Source organism: Canis lupus, chromosome 29 (assembly GCF_003254725.2).
Source record: "Canis lupus dingo isolate Sandy chromosome 29, ASM325472v2, whole genome shotgun sequence".
NCBI lineage: Eukaryota > Metazoa > Chordata > Mammalia > Carnivora > Canidae > Canis > Canis lupus.
The window spans coordinates 35,311,123-35,323,916 of record NC_064271.1 but is presented as its reverse complement, the minus strand read 5'-3'; the positions used below and the strand labels follow the sequence as shown (position 1 = coordinate 35,323,916).

The window sequence follows — 12,794 nt, the reverse complement described above, 5'->3', positions numbered from 1 at the left end:
CATTTTCCCCCGTGTAGCCCATCAGCAATTATTGTTGATTTAACCTTTAAAATATACCTCAACCTGCTTACATCTCTCCTCTTCATTGCCAACACCAGAGTCCATCCTCACATGTCTGAACAACTGAAATATTCATCTAATTCCTCTCTTCAATGCTTCTATTCCTTTTCTAAATTTTATTCTCTCCACTACAAGGGGAGTGATTTCTTAAAAAATATAAATGTGGTCATGTGGCTCCCCTGCTTAATTAACTCTGCTGTAATTTCCTATTGCAGTTACAAGAAAATTCAAACTCTTTTACTGAGGCTGGCAAGGTCCACCTTGAACCTAACCCATACCTATGGTTCCAGACTTGTCTTGAATAGCCTTCCTCCCTGCTCACCATCCTTCAGACATCTCATGTTTTTTTTCCAGGTTCCAGATCACCCAAGTTGCCCTGGGGGCTTTGCACTTGCTGTTCCCTCTGTGTCAGAGCATTCGTCTTTCATAGAGGACTTCACTTACACTTCTGTTTTGTTGTAAGTACTGTTTCCCCAGAGAAGCCTGGACTGGACATTAAATAAGTCCCCACACTCACTATCTCATTATTCCCACTTAACACCCTACTTATTTCTTTCGCAGAACTTAATATTTTGCATTGCATATACATATACATACTTCCTCCATCAATGCATGTGTTTCTTTGCTTATCCAATGCCTGCATCCCAATAATAATATAAGCTGTGTACAAGCAGGACCATGTTGCTTATTTGCCAATGTATACTCAACACCTGACATTGTGCTTGACATGTGGTAAGGGCTTTTTAAATATTCATCCAATAAATTAATCTTAGAAATATATATAGTAATAGCTGAACTTATCTGGAACGTCTATAGACAGGTTACCTTTGAAAACCACATAGTAAAACTTCAGCAGAGCTTTTTAAAAGAAAATTCTAAATATGTTTAGAAGTCACCTTTTCATGGTGAGGAAAAGGCAAAATAATTCTAGAAAGAAAAAAACAGAATTTATTTTAAAATGTCACACATATTAATTAAAATTAGAAATAAAGCATAAATTGAAACATAGAGAAAAGGAAATAATGAGTAAATTAGAAATACTTGGTAAAACAGTTTAATGATGGAGGCACCTGATGGCACAATTGGTCAAGCATCCAACTCTTAATTTTGGCTCAGGTCATGTTCTCAGGGTCATGAGATTGAGCCCCATGTAGAGCCCCAAGTTGGGCTCTGCACTCAGCATGGAGTCTGCTTAAGACTCTGTCTCCCTCTCTGCCCCTCCCCCCCTCACATGTTCTCCCTCTCAAATATATGAATAAATATTTTTAAAAAACAGTTCAATGATAAATGTGTAAGTCTCAGGTCATTTTAATATATCTAGTATTAAATTCTAGTATTAAATATGTATTAAATTCTTGCTTGCCTACCATGCCAGGTGCTGTGCTAGCCATAAAAGAGATGCATATGGAGAAATAGCCAAATCAGTCTGTCTCTAAAAAGACCCATAGCCTGCAGTAATGGTTCTCCAACATCGGTAGGCCTTAGAACAATCTGGGTAACGTATTTAAATATGGAGCCCTGGACCTCCTCTTAAGGATTCTGGTTCAATAGATCTAAAGTGGCATCTTAGGATCTATAATTTTAACAAGCTCCCTACATGATTCAGATAAAGGTGCTCTTTGGGTTTGAATTTGAACAGTGCTGATATAGCTGGAGAGACCCATAGCAAGGGAAAATATACCATCTTGTGCAATAAGTGCTATGATGGGGCCAGCACAAGGTATGAAAGCTTGAAGGAAGAACTCATCCATGTTTAGAGATTAGTGCTAAACCAAGTCCTGGAGGATAAAAAGAAGTAGGTCAGAGTGAGAGCCATGAGGTCATATGGAGATACATGTGAATCTCTCCCAACAGAGAAGAGTGCTTCAGACAAAAACATGTTGATCTTAGTTGCTGCAGTGGGTGAGATTGGTGGACTGCTCAGCAGGACATATGGTGCCTTGTTATGCTAGGCTAGGAGTTTGACTTCATCTACAGGGTGATAACAATGATATAACCACATATAGATTTATACACACACAAACATATATAATGCTATATTTATAGAATCCAGATGAATAGCAGAGAGTGGATTGGAGGTGTGTAAAATGAGGTTCAGAGAAACCAGTTATAAAGTTTTCATAGTTATGCAGGTGAGAGATGGCAATAATGTGAAATAAGATATTGTGACAATGGAGAAGCCAGGAAGTGAATGGATGTGAGGGATATTAAAAAGATAGAATTGACAGATTTAATGATTGCTTGCATATGAAGGAAGAGACAAAGAGCAGCAGGGCTTCTTGATTTATAGCTTGACTGGGTTAATACAATATAGACATTAATAATAACTAATGAACTAATCATCAATAAAGGTAAACAGTCATTTTAGCAATGCAAAGATGAGAAGCCAGAGCTCTAGGAAAAAGTTCAAAGATGCATCGCAACATCAGTGTTTCTCCGTTAGTATTAGTCTTTACATTTTTAAATGAAATTTAAAAGTAAATTTAAAATACTAAGTATTTGAAAACTGATCGATCTATAAATAGTATTTTATATCTAATTGAAGTTTCAGATTATATTTCAATATAACCCAATATCTACACTTATTTCATAAGTATCAAAACACGGCAAAACTAAAGAATCATATTAAGAAATGCCTATATTCCTGGTTTTCTCTTCTTTTAAAGGGTCAATGAGTCAAAGAGATTGATCTTTGTAAATTTCTACACCATTACTTTTATAGTGAGAAAGTGGTGAATACAGTAAGAATTCAACCATCCTGGCCCACCTGCCCTGGCTCCAGATCAAGCATTGTACACCTAGTTCTGGCCAACTAGTTGAGAGTACGAGTGCCCGTGTCACTTCTGGACCACAACACAGAAAAGCAAGTGTGTGATCTTTAGGTGACATCTATTTTTTTTTTTTTTTTTTTTTTTTGCAGGTGACATTTTGCTGCAATTGTTGAAAAGGCAGGACCAAGCGATAGACATAGTTGAATCATTGTGTCACTGCGTGGAGGCCATCAGACTTCGCGTGAGTGAGAAATAAATACCTATATTGTTCAGCCATTGAAATTTCAGGGTTAATTTCTTACCAGAGTCCACCCTAACCCATCCTGACTAATACAGTAGGAAATTCTTTACTCATGTAAGGAGGTAGAAACTTGGCATGTCACAACACTCCTGGAGGCAGGCCCTACACTAGGGAATGTGTAAATGGAGCATTGGGATGACTTAACCAGACCAAAGATACTGTGTTTAAATGCCACTCAGAAGATATCTAGATTGATCTAGTGTTAAAAGAGGTGAAAGAGGTGGGAAGAATTAGCTTTGGCATCAACTGACTTCTGGTGTTGCTGTTTCAACCCTCCCTTTTACAGTTAGGAGTATCTTGACTCAGTCATGTTTGTTTCCAAGCAGAACACTGTACTTCAGACACAGTTATAATCCCTACAGGAGGCTACAACTGGGTGTGTCTATGGTAAGGCTAGCAGCTCTCTGTAATTAAAAACTCTCCAGATTGTGTGAGAGTAAGCACGAGAAAGTTGTCTTTTTGCAGTTAGCAAAAGTCCTGGTTCTGTTAAGAATGATACTCTCTTCAGGAGGGAGTAAAATATGGCTCAGAAAATGGACTAGGGCTAGAGGTAGAAGGAGTTTCTGCAGCTCAGATAAACCAAAAACCGTATTGCAGAAATATTTCCTTTGTATGCAAAGAAGGAAGTTGGTTGAATTATTTTACGCAACTAGAATAAAAACTAAGCCACGTCTACAGCAAACACCAGTGTGGTTAAACTGAAACATACATATTTAAATTCTCTTTGCATTCAGCTGGAATCCTGCATCCTTTGTGTTTTCTGTGATTGAATTATTGCAATAATACGACTTTTTTTAGGTCTCATGAAAAATTAATAGTTTAATTCCTTGCGAGTATTATCAATATTAATGTAATGACTAAGAGTAACGCATATCATACATTACTTGCCTATGACCTGTTTTATAGTGTCGCTCCCAACTTTGTTATTTAGATGAGCAATTATATAATTTTTAAAATATGAAAAACACTTCAATAACCATTTTACACACAGACTGCATGACATAAAGTCTTAACAGGATATAAAATGGTTCATTAAGTGTTATCTAACACGTCTATAGGAAACTCTCTGTGCTAGATTCCCTTTCTTGTGAATCTTATGTTTAATTATAGTCCCAAATGATTAATTTCCATACTTAAGAGGAAGTGGGAAGAACTTTAAGGCCTGACTTTGGTGTAGGGATGTACTTCAAACATATAAAATAATTCACAAACCACAGAGGGGAAGTTATAATTGACAGAGGAATTTTATATTACAAGTGCCTATTTAATCTTAGGGTAACGGTTATGTATATATTCTCTTCTTAAGGTCCTAATGGGACCAGAGTAGCCATTCTCATCTACTTGGAGAGAAAGGCAAAAAAAAAAAAAAAAAAAGTCAAGTGAAGTATAAAATGACCCAGAATATAATCAGGATTTCCTATGGTGAACAAAATCACCGATCTTGGGACAGATGTATAAGATGACAATCATTTAAAAATATCTGTCTGGCTCTCTGGAAAGGAAGAACTTAACAAAAAATAAATTGGAAGAAACAATTAAGGTACTGTTTGTCATTTTCTTTTATTAAGAACAACAACAACAACAACAAAAAAAAAAAACCCAATGCAAACAGTAGGTAAAGTGATCCTTATTTCATGTAAATCAATAAAGTCAAACAGTGACCCACAGGTATATTTGAATTTAGGACCTTGGCAGATCTGGTTGGGTCTGTAAAGATAAAAAGATACAATGGTGGGAAGAAGAGAAAAGAATTTTTAGTACTCTCAATGAATAGTTTTCTGTGTCTGGAAATTGAAAACTGATTCAAGAACTCAGCTAACATACGTAAAATAAAAATAATATAGTTCAAAATCATGGTCTCCAAGGAAATACCATCTTTAAAAAACCACAGATTCTTGACTGTAAGGTTACTACCCTGCACTGGCTAGTTTTCTTTAAAAGCTAAGGCTCAGTATGTTTTGAAAAACCAAAGATATCCCTCAATCCCAACATGCTAACTTCCTAATCCTTACCCACATTTTTCAAGTGCAAATTTTGAAATCACTTGACAGAGACTTCATTTGCAAGGCTTCTGAATAATGTTAGAGAATAACGTTATTTTTCCCTGTAAATTCTTGAGAATCAAAGTTAATGATTATATCCAAATACAACTGGGATTGCCACATGGCGGCTGTTAGCATTTGTTTTCTCTATTTTCTCTTGGACCATTGCACTTATTTGGCATTCACTATTATAAAAAATATTTAATTGCAGTTAAGGGAAAACACACTTCGAGCCAGCCTATTTTTGAGGTAACGGTAGTTGGTTCTCTATGTTATGCATTTATTCTCCTTCTGTTGCCTCCATCGGAATGTAAGAACAAGTGTCACAGAGCTTCAGAGCAAAGGTAAACAAATCCTTGAATTGCCCACAGAGTTTGCCAAGTGTGGAGCAGCTGCTATCGGGGGACAGAATCACAGAATGTAGTTAAACAGAAATAGAATATTCAAAACAGGACATGAGCAGCAGGGCTGGCCTAGTAAAATAGGAAGGAATGGCAAATTCGACTTAAAAGCTCTCCCTCCCTAGGGCTTGCAGCTTGCCATCCTCTTCAAGGGTAGCCATTGCCCTTGAGATGCCTTCGGTTGAACTGCAGTCCTCAGTTGTAGTTTTCCAGTGAGAGCGCTCACAACATCATCTGTCGTCCCAGCACACCTGTCTTCATTATGTTCTCAGAGTGGGCACTGGGGTCTTAGCTCCATGCCTCACGGTCTTCAAGGGACTCATTAAATTTTAACAAAAGTTGTGGGAGACCTGTAATCTCCGTTCAGACTCCAACAGACTCAAACAGAGGAGCAGGATCCGAAAGAGGCTCCCTCTCTGCTGTCCGTGGCTCTCGCCTTGCAATCGACTCATCAACCAGGACTGAACTTCAGAGGTTGTACTACTGTTTTCCAGCTTATTTTCATCTCTTCGTACTTGGTCTGTAGCATTCACTTTAAGGTGCTGCACAGATGGCTTGTTCAGGATGATGACGTTCATACCACCGGCTCTGGGGGGTGCTGGCTGCAAAGGACCCACAGCTCCATCTCCCTCCAAGAACGACCCTCGGCCCTCCCCCGGGGACAGCCTCCATCTAATGACTGGTCCACTGTGGGAGGGCAAAGACCTCATTTCCTTATTTAAGGGCCACTCCGAAGAGTCATTCCCATTCCAGAGCATTCCGTTGGAATAGGCTGAAGGCTCTGTTGCATCTGCATTATGGTCTGACCTCTCTCTGCCCAATTTTGCTGCCCTCATTTCATTACTGGTGCTGTTCCCATACGATGGCTGCAAGCAAATCTCTACGTCAGGGTCTACGACCTAATATACTTTTCCATGTAAACAACACCGTGGAGGCAGAGACTGTGTTTCATTTTATTTATTTTTTTTTTATTTTTGAGAACTAGAAACATTTCCAGATTCTTCTAGTGGTACTGTGGTTATGAATTGCAAATACTTGGTAAAGGCTTCTCAGGCCTAAGTAACAGAATATAACTGCCTGCTTCTACTTGCCCAAATCACTGAGTTGCTGAAAGGCAGGAGAGAAGAAAGGAGGGAAGGCCTTCCTTCCTCGATCATGCTTTTTCATTTCTCCCAACATATATCTGGCGTGGACATAGTGTTTTCATCTGAACTACATTCTCTAATTGTTCTTACATGCCTGAAGTTTTATGTATGTGTGTGTTGGCCTCTAGACCACTATTTTTATTCAGAATGTAGCTTGAATCTCTCTACACTCTCTCCAATCCCTTGGCTCGCATTCTTTGATTTGGACTGACGTATCAAACCAGGGAAGTTCAGTATCTGGATTATATAAGTACCACCTCATAATTCAGTGCCCTACAGACACCACTAATCAGTCATGTGGCTCCCAACCCTCTCACTCCCTTTTGCATTTGGCAGCAGCCTCTGGTGTACGCAAGTGCTCTGGCCCTTTGAGCAGAATCCAATTTTAGCCCAGCCTTGGTCGTTTCCTATTCCTCTATCTAGGAAAGCAGCTGTCCATTTTCATACCATCTTCACTGGAAGATGAAGGCAGTAACTACATTCCTCCTATCTTTAGGAGCTATTCCAAGTACTCTAGATTTTGCTCCTTCCCGTGACTTTCCGGCTCGAACTCCTGAGTGTCATCTTTTGAGTCTGAGTCTCCCTCCTACTCCGGCTGCTGCTGACAAGGGCAAGCTGGGGCCACCTGGAGAGACAGAGGAAGATTTCCATGAAGCTAACAGCGGGTAACTTTCAGCAGTTCTCACCTTGTGCTTTCCAAAGCCCTGAGAGGACTGTGTGTGTGTGTGTGTGTGTGTGTGTGTGTGTAGAGTTTCAAAACTTAGATGTTCTCAGTAGAATTTGTTAGGTCCTCTGCATCTTTCCAATTCTACTTTCCCTCCAGATCCCCGCCCCCCCCCCCACCCCCGTCAGGTGGCATGGGAATGACCACAGGCATTATTAGAATTCATTAATGGGAAGTCGAAGAATTAGGGATACACTTAATTTGGGCTCCGTGCTATGCATTTGTGTGATTTAGAGCCACTTTCATGTATAGTGAAGTTATTGCTAGCTATGCTAATCCCAGAATAGCTTCCAGAAATACTTATTCATCAGTGGGCAAAGCTGTAAGTGGAGAATTTGGTTCTTATCAGTGCCTCACCACAATAGAAATGTGCACAGCACTGTAGCATTCGCAGTAAAAAGACCTACAGAAGTTCTCAGAAGTCCTGCGTTTGCAGGGCACACACAGGTAGCAGTACTGCAAACACAGCACACGTGTGTGTAGGCACGTGTTTTATGCATTCTGAGCATCAATTATAAAAAAAAAACCCAACTTTCGATTACCCATGACAGAGGAAAAACTAAATGATCATTTCATTCTCTTTATGTGAAAATTTAAAATACAACTATCATGCGAAGGAGGAAAGAGCATGCAGCCAAAAAAATTGAGAAAAAAGTACTGTGAGATATATCAGCAGATCATTAATAAGAACATTATGCTGTTTTGATTTTTTGATGCTTGTTCTGTTTGTCAACATTTTAAAATTTGTAATTTTGTTGTGATTCCTTCTCTAATTCTAAATAAACTTGTCCTCTCTATATTTAATTTTATATTCAAAATATTGTATTATTTCCCCTAAAAAAATCCGCCACCTAGTTGTGAGGCCTTCGGGCCCCATCAAACCTGAGCCCACCCCTGGGGGGCTCGAAGCTTCTTTGCACAGTGTGGCTCCATGTGTTACAGAAACAAAAGGGTTTCCTACTTAGAGCCAATTAAGCAGGGTTTTATTTTTGTCAATTTGAAACATGAGCATGGAATTTTAGAGCAGGAAGAGGCCAAAGATATAATCTAGCATGATATTGTTTTTCAGGTGAGGAAACTGAGGCTGAGCGCAATCATGGCTTTATCGGCTTTATCAAGTTCCTAAGCCTTGTTTCAGCAGGTGATCTATGGAACAGGGGGTTACCACAGTGCCCCAGGACAGCGAGAGTGACACGGGAATTCTTGAGAAGGTGCTGGCAGAGAAAGTTCCACAAAGTGATTTCAACCCCTTCACAGTTGGCTTGAGACTGGAGAGCAGAGGTGGACATAGATGCCTGAGTAAAGAAGAAGGCCTCCGACCAGAGACAGTGCTCTTCCAAAAAAGGGACTAATGTTTTTTAAGAAATGGTAGAAGTTAAATTCTTAACCACTTCCAAGAAATTGTAGCCTTAAAGACTTTGATCTTTAGATTATGGACAGACTTTTTATTTTTTAAGATTTATATTTATTTATTTATTTATTTATTTATTTATTTATTTATTTATTTAGGAGAGAGAGAGAGAGCACATGTGAGTGGAGGGAGAGAGAGAGAATCTTAAGCAGATTCCCCACTGAGGGTGGAGCCCAGTGCAGGACTCTATCTCATGACCCTGAGATCATGACCTGAGCCAAAATCAAGAGTTAGATGTCAGGCAGCCCTGGGGTTGGGGGTGGGGGGGCTCAGTGGTTTAGCTTAACCACCTGCCTTTGGTCCAGGGCATGATCCTGGGGTCCGGGGATTGAGTCCCGGGTCGCACTCCCTGCATGGAGCCTGCTTCTCCCTCTGCCTCTCTCTCTCTCTCAGTCTCTCATGAATAAATAAATAAAAATTAAAAAAAAAAAAAAGAGTTGGATGTCTAACCGACTGAGCTACCCAGGTGCCCCTATGGGCAGACTTTTATTTATTTTTATATTTTTATTTTTTTTAAGAATTTATTTATTTATTCATGAGAGACACAGAGAGAGAGGCAGAGACACAGGCAGAGGGAGAAGCAGGCTCCCTGCGGGGAGCCCAATGTGGGACTCGTTCCCAGGACCCTGGAACCATGACCTGAGCTGAAGGCAGAGGCTCAACCACCAAGCCACCCAGGTGTCCCCATGCCAGACTTTTAATCACTGGGTTTACTGTATGGTACAATTAGTTCTCAAATGTAAAACTGTAATCTCACTCTTGATAAACGTCATTATTTTACCACTTTCATATTTATTTTATTTGACATTTCTTTCTCATTCTGTCTCTTTTTGTCTCTCTCTCTCTCTCTCTCTCTCTCTCCACACTCACACCTTTTGGAGTAGGTAGGGCAGTGTTTTTGTTTTTGTTTTTGTTTTTGTTTTAAAGATTTTATTTATTTATGAGACACAGAGTGAGAGAGAGAGGCGAAGACACAGGCAGAAAGAGAAGCAGGCTCCATGGGGGCGGGGGGAGCCTGACGTGGGGCTCGATCCCAGGACTCCAGGATCACACCCTGGGCTGAAGGTGGGCGCTAAACTGCTGAGCCACCCAGGGATCCCAGGTAGGGCAATGTTATTGGTAAAAAATTTGAGGTCCAAAGTAGCTAATAACAGGTTAGAACTAAGACTAGAAATGAGGCCTCCTAATCTTTCCAGGGTTTTCTCTTTATATCATAGGATCTCCAGGATTAACACAAGAAACCCCTTGTTTTATTTGCCTTCATTGACTTGACAAAAGCAGATCTAGTTTTATGTAAGAACAAGTAATTGCCACCTGGTGTGATTGAAGAGAGGTCAATCTTTCCCTAATGACAAGACTCTACCATCAATAACTCTTCCTTTATGTTCAACTTTCATATCTTTTGAATGTCCCAGAGGTATGCCTTTAGAGAAGAATTCCCAATGGATTTGTGTGAATGGATTTGTGTGCTTTATTTACTTCTTAGTTAAGTAAGGAAAGGAGAGTATCAGGACTTCTATTTCCTCTCATAATTATAATTTTTGATACTCATAAATTTTTTGTTATTACATTATAATTTACTAGTATTTTTCTTTTTTTAAGGTTTTATTTATTTATTTGACAGAGAGAGCACAAGCAGGGGAGCGGCAGGCAGAGGGGGAGCCATTGGGAGGCTCAGCAGGGAGCCCAATGGCAGGCTGCATCTCAGGACCCCAGGATCCTGACCTGAGTCAAAGGCAGACCCTCAGCTAACTGAGGTACCCAGGTGCCCCGGGATTTTTCTTTATCATTGAATATTCTATACTTGGAAGAATATTTTAATGGTCCTATTGATGATTTTCAGAATCACATCATTTGATCCATGCAGCAAATCACTGATCATGTAACATTTCTGTCCATAAAAAGATTTTTTTTTGATTCTCATTCATGTCAAGAATTTTCTCGTTAATAGTTAGAGTCATCATAACAACTCTCATTTGTTTAGTTTTTATGTAATGAGATAACAAAGCACTAATCTTCCTTAATCTCATTTGGTCCTCCTGGCACCCCTGTGGAAAGAGCAGGGAAGTGATTACTATCAGCGTTTGGCAGTCAAAGAAACAGGCCCAGAGTAAGTTCATTGCCCATAGCAAGGAAGTAGCAAGACAATCAAAATTCTGACTGCAAGGCTGTTAGTTTTGCTTAAGGTCTTGTGCTTTACTTACTGAACTTTTTGCATTTCTGATGAAAACCATAGGCTCTATGCAGCGAAATTCGCACAGAATGGCAAAACATGAATTAATTCTATCATTAAATGAGAGCCAGAGTGACTTAAAGTAAAATATATGGGTCACGAATTTTGGTGAAAGTGCTCAGTTCCCCAGAGAGTGAACACTATCAATAAATGCCACGGAAAGTGGTAAAGCAACTCTGCAAAGTAGATCCCACCTGTGAAAAATGAAGTTAAATGAGGAGAGGGATCTTTCTCATCTATGATAGGTTTCAAATGATTCTACAGTACAGCTTCCTTCCTTTTATGTACCTCAATACCATTGAAAAGAACAGGAGCAAACTCATTCTGATCATAACTTAGCCATTTTTTAATTTTCTTTCCACAATGCACAATCTCTAGGAAAACCATCACCACTGATCATCTGACACTTAAATATTTTGTTATCTCCTGTTGTAATCCAGTGTGCTGACTTCAATAACTGATAGTAATAGGCCTTGTTATATGGTGGTTTAAAGCCTTAAATTTTTTTTGATTGATGATTTTACTTATTGCTACTATTTTGAAATACTTGTAGCAGTTTATTATATTTTTTATCTTATCATTGATCACTCTTGCTATAGAGAAGTTCTAAATCAAAAGCAGAAAGAAATACAGGCTCTGTTATCTGTATCATGCTTAGAAATGCCCAGTTCCCTTGTATTAATGTGTTATTCTCTAGGACTCAAATTTCATGCTACAAATATTTATTTGCCTTGTCCTGGATGCAAACAATTTTATATTTTATCTGTTTTAGAAATCTTGTCTTTTTTTTTTTTTTTTCAAGAATAGGGTCTCCAGGTATTTTTTTTCTGTTATTTATAATTTATTTGCATATTTGTTTGACCCAATATGTATATACTGATAATAGTCTGACTTCCTCAATATATATATATATAGTGGTTGCAGAATTACTAACACATACCCCAGTGAGAAACAAATTTACCAACTAGAGTACTGTGTTTGTGTATAATTCTTTTATCTTTAGCTTTATAGTCAAATCACTGTTTTGCAAGCTTACTTAGGTCAGCTCTTTTCTTACTCACTCCCGCCTGTGTACCTATGTTATTCATACACTTACATTTCTTTGTCGCAGACTGCATTCTATTTTAGATTCCTCTTATATCTTGGCTGATTTTTAAAAATTAACATAGAGTAAAATTTCCTCTTTGTGAAATACCGTTTCATGGAGGTTGACAAATGTATGGAGTCATGTATCCGCCATGACAGTTCCAATGGTTTTCCAAACTGGAAGTTACCCAAAGTCACTGGACCGTTTTTCATTGCTGCTAGCAATATTTAAGAATGCATCCTCCACTGGTTTGAGAATATGGAATCATGTCCCTCATAAATGAAGGTGGTATGAAAATTAAATATGAAAAAAAATGTAGAAACTGTAAATTGTGAAGGGTTACACAAAGAAGTGATTTTTATTCCAGTTGGTCATTTTATCTGAATGTCCTCATGGATTGTGGCCATATGGGGAAATGTCAACTGGAGGAGAGCCTGGTTTAATCAGCGTCAACCAGGAAGATAAAGATAAGTGGTTTAAACATCTGGCATGCTGTGTGTGAGAACCTCCTGTATCAGAATTTCCTGGAGCATGGGAGACAGTTTAGAAATGGACAGTGACTAGACTCCCTATAAAAATAAAACTCTGACCCGCAATCTGTAGCAACCAGCCTAATAGG

The 12,794-nt window shown here is 39.0% G+C and overlaps 1 long non-coding RNA gene across 1 annotated transcript in view; it reads left to right on the top strand.

Moving 5' to 3' along the window:
* Nucleotides 1–12,794, top strand: part of LOC112650750 (uncharacterized) — a 103,555-nt gene that overhangs the window by 76,402 nt on the left and 14,359 nt on the right. The window contains exons 3-7 of the long non-coding RNA XR_007407198.1: nucleotides 415–518; nucleotides 2,981–3,072; nucleotides 7,217–7,385; nucleotides 8,514–8,655; nucleotides 10,458–10,612. This is a non-coding gene — a long non-coding RNA (uncharacterized LOC112650750). The remainder of the gene's footprint in view (nucleotides 1–414; nucleotides 519–2,980; nucleotides 3,073–7,216; nucleotides 7,386–8,513; nucleotides 8,656–10,457; nucleotides 10,613–12,794) is intronic.